General features: G+C 38.3%; 1 protein-coding gene across 1 annotated transcript in view; it reads right to left on the bottom strand.

Annotated features, from left to right (window-relative positions):
• Positions 1–14,850, bottom strand: part of TTC29 (tetratricopeptide repeat domain 29) — a 214,486-nt gene that overhangs the window by 142,156 nt on the left and 57,480 nt on the right. The window lies entirely within an intron of this gene.

The raw sequence follows: 14,850 nt of genomic DNA, 5'->3' as shown, positions 1-14,850 counted from the left end.
AAATACAGAGCCCTCACAAATAGGCGTCCTGGTACAGGTAGTAATTAGGCAAGGAAGGCTGTGCCAGGCAAGACCTGGTACTGCTTTTTTTGACAGCAATAAAGTATTACTGAATATAAAAGTTACTTTTCCTACAAGAGCCATCTCTTTTAATTTCAGAGGCAGTTGGAATACACAACTAAATTGGAGGATTTGCCTCTGATTTTTTCTTTATGGCAAATACACATTTAGATCTGAATAAGTACTATCATACTGACTAAGGATTTCCACCGTTTTTCTAATGCGGCACTTGCATCGTGTTTAACCAACCTCAGCAATGTCTCTACATCATGTATCTCCTTTTTTAGCTTTCTATTTGAGTGATGAGATGGAGACAGCAGTGCTGATGAAGATCAAACAAACTTACAGTGTTAAAATTACTATAAGGATCTCTAGTCTTGCTATTCATTATATACATATTATGCATCGATATACTAGATCATTGTCAAGTTCCATTGCTAGCATAATAGGCTCAGGAAAGAGCCAAATATTTGTCAGAGAATGCAAGTCTCCAAAATCTTTACTTCACGGTTCTTGTCATGTTTCATCTTGCTGTAGCTTCCAGCTGGTATTGAGATGGAAGTGTTCCACAGTAGCATTAGAGCAAAAGGATTAGACACCATAAGCTTTTTGTTTTATGAGGATTTCCATTTCTCTTTGCTTATGTCAGTTCAAACACTGTAATGGGAAACTAAGCAAAATAGGACTACGTTAACACTACTCTAACGTGTTGGTGAGCATTTATTTATGTAAGTTGTTCCATTCACTTCAAATGGAACCGCTCATATGACTAAAAACTTGCTAGCATAAGTAGCAACCCTTCCCAGGTTAGCTCTAAACAAATAGGTCTAAGGGCTGATATAGTTCAAAGGAGGGTAAATATAATTATGGTTTACTGAAACAAGCTGTGGTTATTTCAGTAACAATCTAGTCTGCGTGTTTATGAAAGTATGGAATGTGCCATGGTAGAAATAGGTACTAGGGAAGAGGATATGCCACAAAAAATGAGGAAAGATTTTTTTTTTTTTAATTTTTTACAAAATTAGCATTTCCTCAGCCATTGAAATAAGGGCTACAATGGCAAAAAATTCTCCTCTTCAGGCCTTATTTTTCTGCATGCCTAGAAATTTGAGTTTTGCATTGTTAAAAAGAGGGTAGAAACATTCATTTGTAGTCCTGGAAGGTCCAGAGATGCTGCACTTCAGTTTTATGGCTATTACAAATGATAACTGGATTCATGGTAACCTAACACGTCTCAGAAGTGTCTAAATCAGTATTTCTTTAACCTGAGAGACATGTATAGGATAAACAAAGGTGGCATTGTACAAAGGTTTTATTAGCATTTGCCTGAGATCACCTAATAAACTTATTCATGAATGATGGAATCTCGAGTAATACTGCTTTTCAAAACTCATGCTGTTAAGTCTTTTATATCATGCCATTGTAGGTCCTATATTCTACATGCATTACAGAGAAAACTGCCCCAGCATGCACTTTATATGTTTACTCCCACTCCCTTTCCCACTCCCTCTCTTTACAATAAACTGAAATTTATCCCATTAATATCTCCTCCTGGTTCTGTGGTAATGTTTACTTATTTCAGGTATTAGTACTCATAGATTTATAGGTATGCATCAGATTGATTTTCACCTCCTGAAACATTTGTAACATTATCAACTTATTTGTTTTGCCTTCTTTTGAAAGCTGTCTAGAAAGATTTATATAAAAAGTTAATCAAACTACATCACTGACTCGGCTCATCAGTACAACTTTTTCATCACCATAACAATATCTATGTGACATCTAGCTTATCATCATGAATTATGGGGTAAAGGATAAACAACCCATTAAGAAATTAAAGGCCCACAAAGGTGCAGTTTGATAAAGGATAAAAAAAACCCCACAGGGTACATATAATAAGATCTCTCTCCCCTGAAGAGTGATTGTTATCTTTCTTTCATGAGCGTCAAAGATCTGGAGCTCCTCAGTGCCTCAGGCAAGTGAGTTTGAAGGTCTCCTTCATGACTGAATGGAAAATAGTAATCAGAATTAGGTTAAGACTGTTTATCCTATAGAGCATTTTTTAAAAAATGTTTTATGTGTAGAACTGATATTAATAACTGATAGAAACAGCCACTGTAATCATATTTAGAAAACTTTACTGTGTTTTGTGTATTCATTGTGCCATTGTCTGTTTATTCTGGTATATGTTGGGACAAACTTTGTTTCATGGAGAAGCGAGCTAAATAGCTCTAATACTGTGGTGGGCTGACCCCGGCTGGACGCCAGGTGCCCACCAAAGCCGCTCTATCACTCCTCTCCTCAGCTGGACAGAGGAGAGAGAATATAACGAAAGGCTCGTGGGTCAAGATAAGGACAGGGAGATCACTCAGCAATTACCGTCATGGGCAAAACAGACTTGACTTAGGGGAAAAAAAATTAATTTATTTTATTACCAGTCAAATCAGAGTAGGATCATGAGAAATAAAACCAAATCTTAAAAACACCTTCCCCCCACCCCTCCCTTCTTCCCAGGCTTAACTTTGCTCCCGAGTTCTCTACCTCCTCCCCCCGAGTGGCACAGGGGGACGGGGAATGGGGGTTTGGGTCAGTTCATCACATGTTGTTTCTGCCGCTCCTTCCTCCTCAGGGGAAGAGCTCCTCGCACTCTTCCTCTGCTCCAGCGTGGGGTCCCTCCCACAAGAGACAGTCCTCCACGAACTTCTCCAACATGAGTCCTTCCCCATGGGCTACAGTTCTTCATGAACTGCTCCAGTGTGGGTCCCTTCCATGGGGTGCAGTCCTTCAGGAACAGGCTGCTCCAGCGTGGGTCCCCCACGGGGTCACAAGTCCTGCCAGCAAACCTGCTCCAGCGTGGGCTCCTCTCTCCACGGGGCCACAGGTCCTGCCAGGAGCCTGCTCCAGCGTGGGCTTCCCACGGGGTCACAGCCTCCTTCGGGCCTCCACCTGCTCTGGCGTGGGGTCCTCCACGGGCTGCAGGTGGATATCTGCTCCACCATGGACCTCCATGGGCTGCAGGGGGACAGCCTGCCTCACCATGGTCTTCCCCACGGGCTGCAGGGGAATCTCTGCTCCGGCGCCTGGAGCACCTCCTCCCCCTCCTTCTTCACTGACCTTGGTGTCTGCAGAGTTGTTCCTCTCACATATTCTCACTCCTCTCTCCCGCTGCAATTGCTGCTGCACAGTAACTTTTTCCCCTTCTGTCCTGGTTTCAGCTAGGACAGAGTTAATTTTCTTCCTAGTAGCTGGTATAGTGCTGTGTTTTGTATTTAGTAGGAAAATAACGTTGATAACACACTGATGTTTTTAGTTGTTGCTAAATAGTGTTTATACTAAGTCAAGGATTTTTCAGCTTCTCATGGCCAGCCAGCAAGAAGGCTGGAGGGGCACAAGAAGCTGGGAGGGGACACTGCCAGGACAGCTGACCCAAACTGGCCAAAGAGCTATTCCATACCATATGACATCATGCCCAGTATATAAACTGGGGGAGTTGGCTGGGAGGGGCGGATCGCAGCTTGGGAACTAGCTGGGCATCGGTCAACGAGTGGTGAGCAATTGCATTGTGCACCACTTGCTTTGTATAGTTTAATTCTTTTAGTATTACTATTGTCATATTATTATTATCATTATCATTGTTTTTCATTCCTTTCTGTCCTATTAAATGGTCTTTATCTCAACTCACAAGGTTTTTTTCCCTGATTCTCTCCCCCATCCCACTGTGTGTGGGGGAAGTGAGCAAGCGGCTGCGTGGTGCTTAGTTGCCAGCTGGGGTTAAACCATGACACCTTCTTAAATATGTTATCCCAGAGGTGCTACCACTGTTGCTGATGGGCTCAGCCTTGGCCAGCGGCAGATCCGTCTTGGAGCCGGCTGGCATTGGCTCGATCGGACACAGGGGAAGCTTCTAGCAGCTTCTCACAGAAACCACCCCTGTAGCCCCGCCCCGCTACCACAACCTTGCCACACAAACCCAGTACAAATACATAAATTTGTATAGTCTTCATTCTGTAATAAATAGAAGCCAATGTAAAAGAACAGTGACTTACAGATAAAGATGTCTTTACAACCCCAAGAGAAATAAGTTATTCTTAAATAAGTTTTCATTTCGTGAGACAAAATATACAGCCAATAGCCTTACTGTACTGTAATTAATTATGCCTTTATACTAATAGAAGACAGTAGTATTTACAGTCTTTCACATTCCTCTGAGTGAATTTCATGATTCTGTATGTGGTATGACTTGTGGTTGAACGAGAATCTAACTAAATCAAAGGAGGTGCAATCAAAATGAATGACTGAAGTGATGACAACAGAATTATCCTGTACAGTTCTCTTCCTTGTCTGATAAGATTATGCTTAAATTGGTGAAAAAATCATTTAAGATAATCAGAAAGACTGCCAGCAAAAGGTGCTCATATTAAGTTGCGCTGAAGGATAATTTTTTTCCCCAGTAAGTTGAAACTCTAAAGTTTTGCACTTGGTCCCTGAAGATTGTTTATTCTTAATTGCTATTAAACTCTTCTTCCATTATTGTTTTCTAGTTCTGGTGTTGTGGTTTAACCCCAGCTGGCAGCTAAACACCACACAGCCGCTTGTTCACTCCCCCCTGGTGTCGTGGGGGAGAGAATCAGAAGAGTAAAAGTGAGAAAACTCATGGCTTGAGATAAAGACAGTTTAATAGGTAAAGCAAAAGCCGCGCATGCAAGCAAAGCAAAAGAAGGAATTCATTCACTACTTCCCATCGGCAGGCAGGTGTTCAGCCATCTCCAGGAAAGCAGGGCTCCATCACACCTAACGGTTACTTGGGAAGAAAAACGCCATCACTCCAAATGTGTGAATTCTTCCCCCAGCTTTATATGCTGAGCATGACGTCCTATGGGATGGAACATCCCCTTTGGTCAGTTGGGGTCAGCTGTCCCAGCTGTGTCCCCTCCCAGCTTCTTGTGCACCCCCAGCCTGCTCGCTGGTGGGGTGGGGTGAGGAGCCGAAAAGGCCTTGGCTCTGTGCAAGCACTGCTCAGCAGTAACTAAACCATCCCTGTGTTATCAACGCTGTTTTCAGCACAAATCCAAAACATAGCCCCATACTGGTTACTAAGAAGAAAATTAACTCTATCCCAGCCAAAACCAGCACAACTTGTCACACTCATTGATTGCTTCTCATCTTAAACACTGACACAGAGAAGTAACTACATATTATTTACAGATAACATTTCATGATGGAGCCTAGACCTGAGACCTTTGTGCACTACTGCGGTGTAAATGATAAATAACAACATGTTAACTACGTAGAACAGATGTCTTTTTGAGGTCAGGGAGATCTGAAATTCTCTTTCTAGCTGACTTCTGGAACACTGTCAGTAAGAGCCAGCATTGCCTTTGGCCTGTTCTCTGTTGGCCTTGATTTATATAATGTGTTCAGGTGGGACAGTACCCAGCAGAGGCTCACCTACATTTTAAATGCTTACCTGTTGAGGTTTATAACTTAAAGTAGCAGGAGTGAAAAAGGCATGGAAAGGCCATGTCTAGGAAAATAACGTGTTGTTACATAGTCCTAAGACAACATTTAGTGTATCATGCCAGAGATAGTTCAAATCCTGTGGGTTCAGTAGGTCTGGCGATTAATGGATGTTTTTGCTCCACTGTGTAAACTCTTTTGCATCCATAAGGCTAAGAAGTGTTGCTCTTTTTAGGTACAGTAGATGTTTAAATTGAACTTTGGAAACTTTGGGGATGAAAAGCACTTTGTGGGCATACACTTCCACATTAAGTACTTCTAGGAACTTACCTCCAAACTGAACTTAAAATTATGCATTATGATAAAAACATTGCATTATATTAATGTAATTTTGTCTTAGTGTCCTTACCAAATTATTTTGTGGAAGTTTCTGATACATTAGATTGTTGTTATCAACCAGCCACAAAAGTGATGCTGAAATTCTAACGGAGGCCATTTTAACATTCCCTATCAGTGACATGAATATAGGCTTCATTTATTAATTGTAGCTGATTAGCCACAAGGCAAACATTTAATTAAACCTTGAGAGACAATAACATTGCACATAAATTATCCATTTAAGAGCACATAGGTCTTTATATTTCATTAAAAATTGTTTAACCAATAACCACACATCTTAAGCTCAATCTGTATTTGCACAGATTTGAAATCAGAAAATCCCCTAGTGCATTGCTGGTTTTTTCAGACATTTATTTCTTGATGCATTTTGATTTGTATTTACTTACCACTTGTTCATGCTGCTTTCCTGATTAGTGAGACTGCCACTCAAATCATGGATTAACAATTGATTAAAAAAGTCCTACCAAATTATTTACTTTTAAAATTATTTCAAAATAGTCTAAAAGGTACGTTAGGTGCTCGTGGGATTGAGAAAAGCAAAAATCAAAACAAACACAATGTTATATTGCTATATGTTGAGGGCTTCTGCTTTGAATCATTTTTGTCCCTATGCAGCTATTTTCTGTTCTTCTAGTACTGAGATTTTTTTTTTCCTACAAGAATACATGCTTATTGTTTTATATGTTTTTCTGAACACTGGCATTATATTAAATGCATGTTTGAGTATGAAATTCAGATGCAGGTAGCAAGATGACTGCTTAACAAAAAACTTTAAGAGTCTTACTACCCAATTTTCTCTAAAAGCTCTTATACTTTCCATGAGTTTGAACAGATCATTATCTGCTCTGTGAAGTAACTTTAAGAAGTGGGAACACCCTTAAAACACTCGTGGCCAGCCATAAGCTTTGTGGGCAGGTCATTTTTCTTCAGTGTATGTTCTCTACCCACTACATTTTCTGAATAATGTAGACTGAGGCAAAGACGTCTGACAAGTAGGTGAGGAAAAAAAATTACCTGATAAAAAGAAAGATGGTTCTGATAATGTAGTGCACTGATTCTTATTTCATATGATTTTAAGACTTAGAGCCCAGTCTCAAAGTTACAAGAATTTGATACTAAATTCTGTTTCACTATCCTGTGATACTGTATAAGGAGCATAGGGAAGCATGATGTGAGGTATATTTGATTTTCCTACAGTGTATTTATGTTTATGTAAAAAAATTACAAAAGTATCAAACACATTTATGTGTATTGGACATTGCAAATATTTTCTGAAAATAAGTCAAAGGAGATTCATATAAATGTCAATGCCAGTCCATATGCCTGCCGCCTTCTTTACCTGGCTTTTGTCTGTGTAGGCAATACTCTAAGAGCAGGGATCTTGCCTCTCTGTTTTCAAAGTGTCTTATTTTTAGGAGTACTGGAAAAACAGCTTCTACTTAATTGTGGGATGAAAGCACTTCTGAAAATCAGTCTTGTGGGGTACTACCAAAGCTTTGCAAATAATTACTGCTACTACCAAGACATTAAAACCAGGCAAGCTACTCTTTCTTGTAATAGACATTTTTAAAAGAAATTACCGAGCTTAAGTACATGAACTCCACCAATGGAGTCAGTATGACTAAACCTCTTAGGTCAGGTGGGCCCTCTAATACCCCAAGATAGCCTCTTTCCCTTCAGGTTTAGGGATAGGCTCTGTGACTTCTTTCCTAACCTTTCCACCCCTCCGCCTCCCCCGCCTTTTCCCATTCTATTTTCGATTTGAAAAGCAGAGGAAAAAACAGGTAGAAATCAATTATCAAATAAAAGCAAACAGACAAAAAAAACCCCAAAACAAAACCCAAAAGCTGAAATACAGTAGATTTGCACAACTGTCTGTGAAGTCAGATGTGGGTTACTCCATTCATGTACAAAGATATTTAGATGGCAAATGGAAACTAGCTGCTGTGAAGCACATCGCATTCATATATAATTAAAGCACCCGAGAGTAAAATACTGAGGCACAATAGGTGACAACTGATAAAAACAAGAGAAGAAGTATAAAACAGGCTACAAAACTCTGGGGAGTATAGAGAATATCTAACACAGGCTGAAGAACCTACAATAACTGTATCTAAATTATCAGATAATACAAAAACAATAACTGAACTGATGAAGCCAGAGAATTCAGTGAAGTGCTGCCGAGGCACAGAGCTTCTGTTGGAATGATACATTCCTGGAGTCAGTAACATTTGCCTGATTTTCTTCACTGCCATGCAAAGAGAAGGAAGATTTTTAACTTGTTGCAAGATGTCCAGAACAGGCAAGCAGGAGTTCCCCAGCATAAGCCACTGTCCCTGTGTCCCTGGAAGAACAGCTTCACTCATTCTTTATGGATCTGCCTCAAAACAAAATGTTCGGAGATGGAGGTGACATTTATTGTCCCTCAATCTGCAGGGATGTCTAGGTGTAACTCAAGGTAATACTGATCCAGTCTAGCCTTATCCTTTTTCTGCTTGCTTATCTAGTCAAAGTAACAACTTTTGGAGAGTGAAATTGAAGGCAGCGGCTGGCAATGACAGTTTAGGACCATAAATCCTGAAAAAGACATATTGCTGTGGTAATAGCTGAACTTGGATCTATGTGCAGTTGCAGTAGGCTTTGACGTAAATGCCTTTGTCTTGTGGTGGCCACATGGCCAAAACTGTTGAGTCACATTCTTTTCTAAATGTGAAACAAAAGTTTATATCAGACAGTTTCTTATGAATTAGGCTTTGGGAGAGCACAGTTTATTGAAAATGGATGTTCTTGGCATTGATTCTTCTGTGGACAAACTTCACACTATTGTAACTGTTGTACACAATATGTAGCATTTTTACACCACTGTTTCCTCAGATGCAGAGAATTCAGGCTTATTGTCTAACTTGCTCTATCCTGACCATCATTTTCCCACAAATGTACAGGCTTTCTGAATTTTAAATCTCTCAGCCCCAGAAAGAAGAGAGGATGATGCTAAGGGCTCCTTTTCTTGGGACTTGACTGTGAATTCAAAACCTTTATAACAATTCATTACATTTATGTCATAACAACATCAGTCTTTAGCTTTGTCTTAAATGTTGCCAGATATATGTTCTTACCGGGTGATTAATGATAATTTGTTTGAACAATGCTATTTAAACAGTTTCAGCTAAGTACATAGTATCTCTGTCTTCAAACAAGCTGAACTGAAATTGTAGTTCAGTAACATGGCTCAGCTGGGAGATGGATTATGGCAGTATTCAAGATAATAGTTTGAGTTTACTGCAAGAAAGATTAGAAGCTAACACCCATAATGAAATTCAGCATTATGTCCTGCTGGACGATACACTGTAATGTCAGCACCCATCTGCCTTTGATCTTGGATTTGTTGAGAGGAATTTCTGGTCTCCAGAACCCAGTATAGAGGATTCAGCCAGGATGTACCTGTGCCTCGGCTCATTGAAGGTCAGTAGCAGCTGGTAAAGCCATAGGACAACATCCCAAAAAATGGAGTGTCTCATTTCTGGGGACAGAATGGAAAGAGCTAGCTAGAGCTGCTCAGTCTGATGGGGGAAAGGATTCAGATGCATATTTGGAACTGGCAGCAGCATGACTGCATTGCTAAACCAAAGCTAACCAAAGAAGAAGAGAAAAATGGTAGAACTGGCTTGGGACAGTGGTGTTGGGTAACAAGGCTGGAAATCAACAAAATTCCTCCTATCTGCTTTGCAGAATCAGCCTTTTCTGCCGTAACACCTTAAAAAGGTCAGGGTTAAGGATCTTGCATAATGTAGGTTTATAATCACCTACACTGTAATTTTATAATCACCTAGTTTTGTAATTTTAACAGCTACCTTCTTGTCTACCCTGAAAACTTTGCATCTGAACTCTCACTAAGGCCTCATAGTGAATTCTTTCCCTTTTTAACCTGAGCAGAGTTTAGGCACTGCCTTTTAGTCTCTGTATACAGTCTTAGCATGCACTTTCCATCTTGCATGCTCCTCTGAGAGCTGGATCCCTGCTATCCAACCAGGGAGGACTCATTACAAAGACAAGTTCCCCAAGAGCCTTCAGGAATTTAGTATTTCTTTTCTCAGTCGTGAATTAATTGGCATAGGTTCTTAAAGTACCATAGCAGAGAAATGTGACGACTGAAGTGTATGAAAGACAGGCATTGCAGAGATCCTACACTTGATTGTTTTTAATTTTAACAATATACAGAGCTGGGCAAAAATGTGTGACACAGATAGTTATCTGGCTTGTTTTCAAGCAGATGTTTCTAAAGAGCTAGTGATTCTCCTTCCTTGCACCTAGTGTTTTCCTTCAAGTACTGGTGTTTCTTTCTCTCATTTACAGCTAATTCTTGATTCTTCCTTGAACTCATAGCAAAATGGGCCTTCTTCTGATAAGAGCCGTCCCTTGTTTTTGCCGTCTTTATCTTAGTAAATTTTTCTCAGTATGTTTACATCATCTCTTGAAGAGGGACAAAATTCTGTATCCATACAGATAGGGAGTAGGCAAGCAGGACTGCAGGGACACGCAGAAACACTGGAAACTTAGTACACAGGCAAGCATGCCCAGAAAAGCAGGTCATACTGCTTATGGCACAGTCATTTCCATGTGGAAGTTAAATAAGTTATGTATTTCATTCTTCCCAGGAAAGATTTTAGTCAAGGTCCATTCATCTCAGATAACTTATTTATGTACATGAAAACACATCAAGACACCACTTACAGTGTTTAGTACAAGTAGTGGCAAAGGTGGAATATCAACATAAAATTGTGGACGGCTTATAAAATAAAATGAAGCAAAATTCATTAAATAATTAATGAAATAAAATTAAAATCATATATATGTTCTTATATAGCCACTGATTGCTTAATGGAACAATTTTGTTCTAAACTTTTTAAGTCTTTGCAGAGTATCTGCTTCATTTATAAGTGAAGAAGCTCTAATCAAACCTGCTATTCAGTCTTAAAAGATTCTGTTCAGTTAGATAGATAGTTTCTTATCCAAAAATCTTGTATTTATTTTAAAAGGTGGAATAATCTCTCATTATTATAAGGCCAGTAAGTGGCAGGTTAGAAAAACACTGAACTTTTAGTCTTTTCTGAACTAAGTCTTCAGAAAAATTAACTTTCTATTTATATTTTTGATGCTGTCAGCTGTATTTTCACTAATTGATAATAATGTATCTTCAAATAAATAGAAGTGTTATACTTTTGTATGTTTGCATAGTTGAAGCAAAGGATAAATATAGCTGATACTTGTATGTATGATTTGAAAGTTAAATTGACTAACTGTTGTTAATTTTCCTGTGCATTAGAACAGTTTTGGGAATGCGAATTATATTTACCTGTACAAATCGAGCATTTCTCCTCCTTTTTAAAATATTACTAAGGATTTCTGTAGCGATGATTTAAGACACTATAAGTAACAACAGCAATACTGCACTCTGCAGTAATTACCGTAGAATACTGTATTTTATAAAGGTGACACTTCATATTACACTCAGTAAAACTCAGTTTTTCATGTTTTAAAATTAATGTGCTAAAAAGTGAACGTGTAAATATTCAAGTGCACAGTTACAATTATGCAGATAGAGAAACAAGTGTGAAAACCTAGACTTTCATGTCTATGTTTATATATAATATACAATATGCATACAGTTGCAATTCAGCATGTTGTTATTATAAAAGGGTGAGAAACCCTCAATTTTTTCTGGACATGCATCTTATTACTAAGGCAGAGAGTGGTAGCTAATACTGAGAAATAGAAATGTATACAAGTAAGAATGTGTAGATCTAAACTACTATATACAAAACATCAAATAGAGTATTACAGAGTGGTTTTATTCTTTGATAGACATCTGAGTTATAATCCATAATTAGTAATCATCAATCTAATTACTTTTGCCTGGCTCACAAACACACTAGCATGCACAGCTTTCTGTGCTTCCCCTGTTATTTTTACTTGCTTATTGCAGTATTAGTTGTGTTGGTAGTGGCCAAGTTACTTCATATGGGGATACATTTTTCAAATGACATTCTGGTAATAAAATACTGAGCCCGCTGCATGTTTTTCCTCCCAAGATTAGCTAGTGTTTGTTCAAATTCAAATCCAAAATGAGAAATACGTATTCTGGTTGTGAGTTGGACTTGGTCATAATCTTTACAGAAGATAAAGCACTTGACTGCTTTAATGTTTCTTGATTGTTGTACCTGATTGTTTGCATCTTCAGAGTAAATCAGGTAGTAAAAACTGCAGCTGTGATTCACTTTTGAGTGAACATGACACGATTTAAGTTATCATACCATCATAGTTAAGGCTATGGACTGTAAGTTAGTCTAAAATAGTGTCCTAGATGTCTTTATATCTCAGAGCTTTGTATGCTGATGAGAGAATTCTTGAACACACATTGCTTGCTTTTCCATACAATTTTTTGTACTTTAAATCATTCTGCATCTTTCCTGCACATATATCCGTTGTATTTTAGTCTTCTTTTCTTTTCAAGCGTTAGCATCATAAGTGGAATAAAGAGCCGATGTCAGGTGTCAGTTTGCATATCCTTTTTTGATTCCAGTCTTGTGCTCTGATATAGGCATTCCCACTGCTTATGCCGGTTACATCTTTTGAACTTCCTGTTGCCACATAGATAATTGGTATCTTTTTCTATGCGGAGTAAACGTGCCACTTCTGGGTTATAAATACAATCTACGGTCAGTTCCTATGCAGTATTTATGCATGTCTTTCCAGAAAGATTATTTTGATGCTAATTTAGGCCACTGAAGAGCAGTGAGCCATCACTAGTAAATTAAAACCTGTAGACAAATCAGGTCTGTTATTTCGTATTTTTCAAAATGATGACAACAACTAAATGATGTGTGACTAACACATCTACCTCCCCCACTCCCTCCAAGCCCTTCTCAAATCCTGTCAGTGACATAGAAGTTTGCAATTTTTATGGTTTCATTTCTGTGAACTTTCCCAGGGTTCTACTATTTATGAAGTGGCAGGTACTTCTGCAAAGTAGGGGTTGATGCAATATGTAACAGTAAGAGAAAAGATCTTGAGACACACAACTTTTTCTTTGTTTGCCAGAAATTTGCAGACACAGCTGGTAGAAAATCTGAAACATTATTGATTAAATATATTACTTGGCAAAGACCATTGTGTATAATATTTCAAAATTGCTCCAGCATTATGGACCAAAATATAATTTAAAATCATCCCAGTGGAATAATCAGAAATTGTATATTATACTATTACTGCAGCACTAGTAAAAGGAAGCAAACTGTGGTCATGTAATAGAATTTTAAAGTTCTGGATTTGTTTGTTTTCTAACGATGTCATTGATACAATAATGCAAATAACTCTGGTAATGTGGCCATGTAAACCTCTCAATTTGTTTCACTTTTTTTATAGTTATGTATTATTCATGTTGCATTAGTGTATGCACTGTTTATTTCCCTAATTGTAACAAGCACTTAATTAATTACACTATAACCTCTTGAATCTATAGGCCAACTGTTGCATCTTTAGTTAATATTTTAAAGTCTCATCTTTTTCCATTTTTCCTTGTGTCTTTGATGTTTAGTTTCTTACCCTTCTTGTTTGGGTTCTCTGTGGAATATTCTCAGAATAATCCTGCAGTTCTCTTTTATGACTGAAACTTTGCATTTTAACAGTTGTCTGGAGATAGTTTCTTCCTTGTGAAATATCAGTTTTAATAACAAGAAAAGAAAAATGCCATAAATCTGCACTAACCACATAAAGCTGAAGTCTCTGAGAGACTGATTAACATTGAAACTCTACACAGGTTTTTCAATAATTAGAGGATGTGCTTGCATGGAGCCATGACTGCTCTGGCCTTGATGCCATTTCCCAGGGCAGACAGCAATTATTACAGCCCACAGTAAATTTCCTACATTCTCTGCCTCCAGCCACTGAAGATCTTTTTGGAGTAAAGGTCTCTTAATTTTCTACACTCTTGTCATCAGCTTGGATTAGCAACATGTTCTACTTGTTTTCTTCAGTTGGTTTAGAAACAATTGACAGCTGCTTTTCTGCTGTAGTATTTTCTTTGCACCTGAGGTTGAAGAGATCATGATCATAGCTTTGATTATATTAACACCGTGGATAACAGTCTTGGTATTTTCAGCAGGGCAGCTAGAACCAAACTGTTTCCACTATCTTTGAGCTCAAGTGAGTTACCCCCACTCAGCACTCCCAAGCTTTGTGGTGTAGATTATATTTATTTATTGTTCTCAGATTTTTATCACCTCCATGGTTCACAAATGAATTATTCATTGACCTAGGGGACTCTTTCTTCTATGATACAGTATCTTTACCTTGTATATATGTTCTGTGGTTATTTTGACTAGAATTTTATTGTATTATGAAAACACAAACTATAAAACTGACTCACCTAATTTAACATTAAAAAACAAAATATATACTCATGCCTAGTAAATTAAATGTTAAGTGGTTAAATTTAAAGTGGTTATATTGCTCTTTAATTATACAGGTGAGAACCTGCTAGTTATTAGTAGAGAGAAAACATCCAGATTGCTTTTTGGAACATAACATTGGACTGGGCTATGTAAGATATGGAGCCATTGCTGTATCGTGCAGAGCTCAGATCTGACCAGAAGAACGGGCAGATTCACATAATATGCCTCTATGGGTAGACAATTTCACCCCTTGTCATCTGGCATACTTATAATTTGCCTCTACATCTGATGTTCTCAGTTCACGCTAAGCCTCTCTGCAGTGTTACCGTTAAATATAGTAAAGGAACTTTTTAAACAAGAAGGGACTTCAAACACTCACAAGGTCCACTGTAACAGACTGCACTTTTAGTGCAAATTTTATACATTCATCAATGTTTTGAGCTGACCTGAAACTTATCATAAGGTAGACCAAAAGATGTGGAAA

The sequence above is a fragment of the Gymnogyps californianus genome, chromosome 4, assembly GCF_018139145.2.
Source record: "Gymnogyps californianus isolate 813 chromosome 4, ASM1813914v2, whole genome shotgun sequence".
Lineage (NCBI taxonomy): Eukaryota > Metazoa > Chordata > Aves > Accipitriformes > Cathartidae > Gymnogyps > Gymnogyps californianus.
This window is presented reverse-complemented; position numbering and strand designations above follow the sequence as displayed.